Source organism: Culex quinquefasciatus, chromosome 2, assembly GCF_015732765.1.
Source record: "Culex quinquefasciatus strain JHB chromosome 2, VPISU_Cqui_1.0_pri_paternal, whole genome shotgun sequence".
NCBI lineage: Eukaryota > Metazoa > Arthropoda > Insecta > Diptera > Culicidae > Culex > Culex quinquefasciatus.
The window spans coordinates 37,897,922-37,905,642 of NC_051862.1; the positions used below are offsets into that span (position 1 = coordinate 37,897,922).

At 34.9% G+C, this 7,721-nt stretch overlaps 2 non-coding genes across 2 annotated transcripts; one reads left to right on the plus strand and one right to left on the minus strand.

Annotated features, from left to right (window-relative positions):
* Positions 1–198: 198 nt before the first annotated feature.
* On the plus strand, positions 199–270 carry Trnaq-cug. Its single transcript has one exon. It is a non-coding gene; the product is annotated as a tRNA-Gln (tRNA).
* Positions 271–509: 239 nt separating this feature from the next.
* Positions 510–581, minus strand: Trnag-ucc. Its single transcript has one exon. It is a non-coding gene; the product is annotated as a tRNA-Gly (tRNA).
* Positions 582–7,721: the final 7,140 nt, after the last annotated feature.

Below are 7,721 nucleotides of genomic sequence, written 5' to 3' on the forward strand. Positions count from 1 at the left end.
CTTTATAAACCTGTACGTTCTGATTCATTTTGGTGCAAAAAAATATAAATTTAATTATTTATAGGAATTTTTGTATGCTGATTTATTTGCCTTGTGAGTAAAATACGGATTCACTTTTACAAAACATTTAGTTGATTATCTTAGTCTAAACAACCCTGGTTTGTTTAGAAGAACAACTAACTATCACTTAATTAAGGTGGTTCCATGGTGTAATGGTTAGCACTCAGGACTCTGAATCCTGCGATCCGAGTTCAAATCTCGGTGGAACCTATTTTATGGTCAAATTTCTGCCAAGTAGCTTAGCTTTGTCGAGCTTACTATAGTTGAAAATGATTTCGACTTACATGTTTTTATGATATTAAGAGAACAATTAATTGAGTTATAAGATGTAAAGTGATTTTTCTTCAGGCTTAAGAATGGCTTATTCCAATTATTAAAATGGACTACACAAACTAATATTTAAGTAATTACAATTTTTGAAAATGAAAAATGAAATATTAAAATATAATTGCGTCGGCCGGGAATCGAACCCGGATCAACTGCTTGGAAGGCAACTATGCTGACCATTACACCACCGACGCCTAATACTCATTCTGAGCAATATTTCATTCATTATTTGTTTGAATAGCAATCTGAAATTGAAAATTAATTTGTAGTGGGAAGAATAAAATGACATAAATTCTCGATTATCCGAAATTTTCGGAATAAAAATTACGTTGGATAATCAATCCAAATTTTGTTTTCGCTCCGGCTAATATGACGCTTGGGCTAGTGTTGCGGAATTCGATTTTAGATCTCAATAATATGAATAACCGGATAACCGAGGCTTCAGATAATTGGGTCCTAAAATGAAGCTTAGATTGCTGATATTATTGTTCACAGCGATAAAGCTTATTTTTCTGAGTACAATGACCCTTTGTACGACCATAAAGAGCTAAAAATGGATTTTTAAATCAATTTTGAAAAATTAACCTCGCGGTCCTTCTTGACAGAAAAGCTCCTACTTGACAGGTCGTTCCAAGGGGACCATAGTTGATCCATTGAAAAAATGTTGTCTTGTCAAAAAAAAAAATTGCATTAAAATGAAAAAAAGTGATCAGAAATGGTTTTTAATCGTGTTTTTTACCGTTGTACATAAAAATTGGCATAGGGCTTTAGTACCCAATTGAGCCTGTATTGTAATGGTATGATATGTTTACGTATGCAAAGGTTCTTTACTTCATTTAATAATGTCTAGACACTGAGCAAACTCGCGTTCTCCACCATTTAGTTGGATTATTTACCCCACACCTTTCTTTTTTAATCTCCCCCCAAGGTCGCTGCAGTTGCACGCACCGAAAACGGGCTGATCAATCATTACGGTATGTGAACCGTGACCCGCGGCTGTGCAGAATAAAACAGGTCCGTATGACGTTTCCGCAATCGATGCCCATTCCTTCGAGAAAAACCTTAAGAAACCTTAAGAAGCGCCACACTGTCAAGGGCGGTTCTGCAGTTAAACTTTACTTCTTCGATTTGTGTTGACCGACGACGCGCATCAACCGAAGCTCTTTTGATTAGCGAGCCCGTTAAGCACACGCTATTAACTGACTAGGGCAGTGCCATCAGGTCTAGTTTGGAGCGCGTTGTGGCCACCATCCACGGGGAGATGATGGCTTGATCGCGCAGGACATCACAGAGTAACAGACGCATTAAAAAAAACTAAATGAAAATTATTGTTTTAATGGTCAAAAAAGGTTAAACTAACGTATATTTGTCTGTTTCAACCCGTTGACTTCATCGGTGTTAACGACTTTCGGAAGATCCAGTGGATTTTACCGCGTTACTAGTAGCAGGTCGATTGATTTCGGCAAATTGACTGTTTCGACCGCTGCGCGTTCGGTTGGTACTTGGTTTTAGCCTTTGACTGTTTAACAAGCAGCTGTTAATTGGTGTTTCTCAGAAGTTTCCTCTTCAATGCACGTTGACGATTGACGTTGTATGGAAAGAACTAGAAAAGTCTCAAAGTTTTAGCGATGTATGACGTAGGTTGGTATAGGTACCCACCTGCTACTAATTTGGTTAGCCTTGGCAGGCTCTTTTCGAAGCCAACGACTAATCCCACGTCCACGGTGGTGTGAAGGTGAAAGTGATTTGAGATACAGTCGGTTGTCCTTGTAAGGTTGTTGTCTGGATTTCAAGTGAACAATGTTACTTTTGGATGACTAATTTCTATAGAAAAACGTACCATGAAATTTGAACACTTTGTTCGTGGTTCCCATTTTCATGAACGCTTGTTTACGATTTTGGGAACTCTTTTTTCCGTGTACTGTTACATATTGAGTACAGTATATCATAGAGCTCGTGCATAAACCACGTGGCCTTTAAATTTTGAATTTAAACGCCCCACCCCCCTTAAGTGGTTTTATCTTTATAGAAAATTTCAACTTTGTGTATGGAGTGTTGTTTTCGCCAAACTATGTCAATCTTTACTATCTCATCTATCTCAGTTGACAGTTTCTTCAGTTCCTTCAGACTGTACATCTCGATGCTCTTTTTTCCTCAATATAAACGACTTTTTCCACAATGATTCGTTTGATTTTATAAGCTCCTGAAATGAGTTCCGTAATCTGGGGCGAATCGGGACTACAGTCTGAATAGGGACAACAGTTTTTAGAGCACTTAAAGCTTTTAAATTTGGAAATGGATGAACACATTTTGTTGGTCTGAGTCTGTTCTAACATAAACCAACCAGAAAAATCAAAATATTGTGCTCCAACATGGTTAAAACTGCTGTCCCAATTCGCCCCATGTGTCCCGATTGACCCCAGGTTACGGTTCCTTTTGTTACTATAAAAATAGTATTGTAGTTCCTTTCCCATGGGTTTGTTTGCTGGACGTTGTCTTGATTCTCTGCTTGGCATCAGAAAAAAAATCGAATCTTCAATTTGCATCGTTCTTAAAACAGACAATTCTCTATCTGGATGGTCTAGATCAGCGATTCTCAACGGGGGTACCGGGCCTACTTGATTTACATGGCAGGGGGTACCGGCCTAGAAGAAGGTTGAGAATCGCTGGTCTAGATGATTTTAGAGTAACGAAAAATTTAAAAATTTTAACAGACCAAAAAGATTAAAAAAAAAATCCAAGAATTTCTTAATTTATTCTAATAAAAATGTAACCTTTTTTGGGAAACATCAACAACAACAAAAAATTTTGGACTGGTGTGGCGCGGTGGTTAACGGCTTCGGCTGACGATCCCTAATGTGTGCTAAGGGGCCCGGGTTCGATTCCCGCCCATCTCCTCTAGGTGTTCTGTGTTTGTTCCGTTTAGTTAGTAAATTCAGTCTGAAAAGACGGTGTGATGTCTATAAAAAAAATCATAAATTTCATAAGCATAAGCATAAGTTCCCACCCGCAGTTTCTACTCCGTTATTGACCAGAACCTCGAAAAGTTACATCCACGAGCCGTAGAAAATGAGTGGGAGCCATCTTTCTTCATATCGCAACTTTTTAAAGGCTGATCAATACCGGCGCCAGCTACGACCAGAGGTAGAGTCACTGGGAAGTGGATGGGATTGTTATTCCGCCCAATCGACGGCATCTTCGACAACGTGAGGTTTGAGGGGGTTAGTAGGTGGGTATGAGGCAATCGACTGCGTTAATAAAGCACAACAAAACAAAAACAAACCAAAAAATCACTTGTCAGCGCTCGTGATAAAATCGAGCCAAACATTTCATTAGGACACAAAACAAAAAAACACGAATCGAGAAAATCGCTGGCAAAAAGTGGACAACTTGTTTCAATTCCTATTCAAAAAGAAAGCTTGACTGGTGGTATTTTTACTGCTGATACGTTAAAACACATCATTATCCTCAACTCTGCTTTAATGCTTCTCGCTTTGAGTCAGGGGTATTCAAAAACACCCAAAAAGCAAAAATTGAAAATTTGGTTTATTGGACCTTTTTTAAAAAAAAACTCTGGAATTTCCAGAAATTTCCAGGTTGTGCAATAAATCTTTAACCGGGTTATGAATTTTTGAATCAATACTGATTTTTTAAAAAAATCGAAATATTGGTCGCAAAAATTTTTCAACTTCATTTTTCGATGTAAAATCAAATTTGCAATCAAAAAGTTCTTTAGTGAAATTTTGATAAAGTGCACCGTTTTCAAGTTCAGGCCATTTTTATGTAACTTTTTTCAAAATAGTCGCAGTTTTTCATTTTTTTTTTAAATAAGTGCACATGTTTGCCCACTTTTGAAAAAATATTTTTGAAGAGCTGAGAAAATTCTCTACATTTTGCTTTTTTGAACTTTGTTGATACGACCCTCAATTGCTGAGATATTGCCATGCAAGGGTTCAAAAACATGAAAATTGATGATTTCCAAGTCTCACCCTAACAACCAACCATTTCCTAACGTCGATATCTCGGCAACTAATGGTTCGATTTACAATGTTAAAAAATGAAACATTCAATGAAAATTTTCCGATCTCTTCGAAAACAATATTTTCAAAAATTTTAAATCATGACTAACATCTCAAAAGGTCTAAATATTCAATATTACGCCCTTTCAAAATAATTGTCTAGGTTTTTTTTTATTTCAGTGTAGAAAAATGTTCTTTCAATTCTATTATTATGATCATTATTTGTAACTAGATATTAGCACCCTGAGTAGTTCTCTACGAAATCGATCTTTTTTTAGATTTAATTTTTTTTAATCTAGCTGAAACTTTTTTGGTGCTTTCGGTATGCCCAAAGAAGCCATTATGCATCTTTAGTTTGTCCATATAATTTTCCAAACAAGTTTGACTGCTGTCCATACAAAAATTATGTATGAAAATTCAAAAATCTGTATCTTTTAAAAGAATTTCTTGATCGATTTGTTGTCTTCAGCAAAGTTGTAGGTATGGATATGGAATACTCTGAAAAAAAGATACACGGTAAAAAATTTTGGTGATTTTCAATTTAACTTTTTGTCAGTAAAACTTGATTTGCAAAACAAGACTAATTTTAATTTTTTGATATGTTTTAGGGAACATCAAATGCAAACTTTTCAGAAATTTTCAGGTTGTGAAAAAACGAGTTATGATTTTTTTTTCAAAAAATCAAACTATTGGTCGCCAAAATTTTTTAACCTGATTTTTTGATGTAAAATCAAATTTGCAATCAAAAAGTAATTTAGCGAAATTTTGATAAAGAGCACCGTTTTCAAATTATAGCCATATTTAGGTAACTTTTTTGAAAATAGTCGCAGTTTATCATTTTTTAAAATTAGTGCACATGTTTGCCTACTTTTGAAAAAAAAAATATGTTTGAAAAGCTGAGAAAATTCTCTATATTTAGCTTCCTGAACTTTCTGAAAAATTTCTGAAGAGTTGGCATAATGTCCCCTAAAACATATAAAAAAAAATAAATAAAAATAGTGTTTTTTTTTAATCAAGTTTTAGTGACAAAAAGTAAGATTAAAAATCACCATTTTTTAACCGTGTATCATTTATTTCAGTGTAGTCCTTATCCATACCTACAACTTTGTCGAAGACACCAAATCGATCAAAAAAATCCTTCAAAAGATACAGATTTTTAAATTTTCATACATCATTTTTGTATGGACAGTTGCCAAATTTGTACACAAAATATGGACAAGATATGGACAAAAAAATTTCAGCCTGATTAAAAAAATCCAAAAAAATCGAATGACCAAAATCTGAGAGAATTGCTCATTGCTATTAACTGAACTACAACTAAAGAAACTTATGGGAAGTGAAAAAAATTGGCCTGTTTTCAATTACTTCAATTAAATCTCTAGACTAGAGTTTGTTGTTTATGTACTAAGATTCTCAACTGTCATCTTTTGTTTTTGTTTCGTGAGATTTGTCGAGACTAAGCATGACTTAGCAATATGTCCATTAGTAACGCTTGAACTCTTTTTTGTGTGCATTTTTCTACTAGAATACTTAGTATCTAATGGTTTCGTAAGAAAGCTGTTTACATTGTCACCAAGTATTTCAACACAAAACATTGCCCGAAGCAATGGAAACCGTTTTAAAAATTTACATATATATAACGCAATACAAGAAGAACAATCAGAAACCCGTTATGGACAACAATTTTTCGTTTCCTTTCCCCTTCCAGGTTAACCTCTGAACTATATTTGCACGTGCAACGTGTAGCTAAAAGTACTCTCATTTCAGGGTCAAAACCGAACCCATTTTTTTTGACGGCAAACGTGTTTTCAGGGGGATTTATATTTTAGGTGTTATATCAGCTGTATTTTGACTGATATGTTACAATGAATTTGAATTGAAAATAAATTCAATATATTATGAAAAACTTTTTTCTTTTTTGCCTTTTGAATTCTATCTTTCCTGTTATCACAGGTTATATTTTTACTTTTTATCAACAAATTGAATTATGTATTGATTAAAGTCTATTTCCTTATCCGTTATACTCGAACCACAAGCACGTCCGTTCAAAGTGAGCCAGCGTTCTTGGACGACCGATTCAAAATTGATTAACCCCGGCAGCCACCAAGAATTAAAACATAACCGACTCGTGAAATTAGCTATCTTTCCCAACCCCAACTCGGCAACAAAAGCTGCTAGAACGGTGACTTTGTTGGGCAAGTAAATTTTTAACCTCTGATGCCATGGTCCTCTAGTGGAAACACCTAGTACAGAAGAGTTAGTTAGATACGGAACACTAAAAAACGGTCGATCACTTTCCCAACAACATTAGCGTTGCAAATTGAGTCTGACTGACCCAAATGGATCATAAGTTGCGACGGCACAAAGTACGACGCGAAGTATGTTTTGGGACATGAATACGGCTAAAACAAAAAAGAAATGCGTTTTTGTTCAAATCGATAGAGTTGTTTAGAAAAAAAAAAACGCGTTGAGGGAATGAACCAATTCCATTTCCGCCAATATTGAAACCAAACACACGATAACCCTGACTAGTTTTTATCTTATCTGTTCTGTTCTGTTTGTTTCGGAAGGCTGGTGTTGTTTATATTTCAACATTTCAAGTAAAAACAAAACGTTTACACATTGATCAGACTCTTCAAAAGACATTTCAAAAGGACCATGCATTCAATATTACGTCCTTTTGAAATGTTAGTCTTGATTTGAAGATATTATTTTCAAAAAGATTGGGAAATTTCACGAATTTCTCATAGGGTATATGGCCCTATTTTGGACCTACTATGCAAAGCAACAACATATTTTGCATTGTTCTCAGGAAAGGTCTAACTGATTTGGCTCGTTTCAGAATTGTTTTGTGCTTTAATTTATGCTTAACAAAGTGTACTATTGAAAAATGAAAATAATTTAACCATTTCATAGTAATAAGCATTTCAAGTAAAACATTTTTTGGATGCATTTTGGACTTATTGAATGTATTTTGGAGACATCGCTGAACCTATTTTGGACCCACACTCTGATTGGTTGAAATTTTGACAACTTGAATTGCGGCGCGTGCGGCGTCAACACGCACACTTACAAAAACTCGGGTTGATAAACCAAAGGGCCTATCCAAGATTTAAATCGGAAAATATTTATATCAGAATTTAAATAATTATTATAAAATAATGGATTACAATTTGAAAACGTGTTTTAATTATATTGAATGGAAAAATCACGCATCCTTAGCAGGTTGCTGTTCTATTTCCCAATTTGCGTGTTCTTCCGACTAAATGTTCAAGCATAAGAACATAGAAAAGGGTTGAGACGTTATTATTCGCA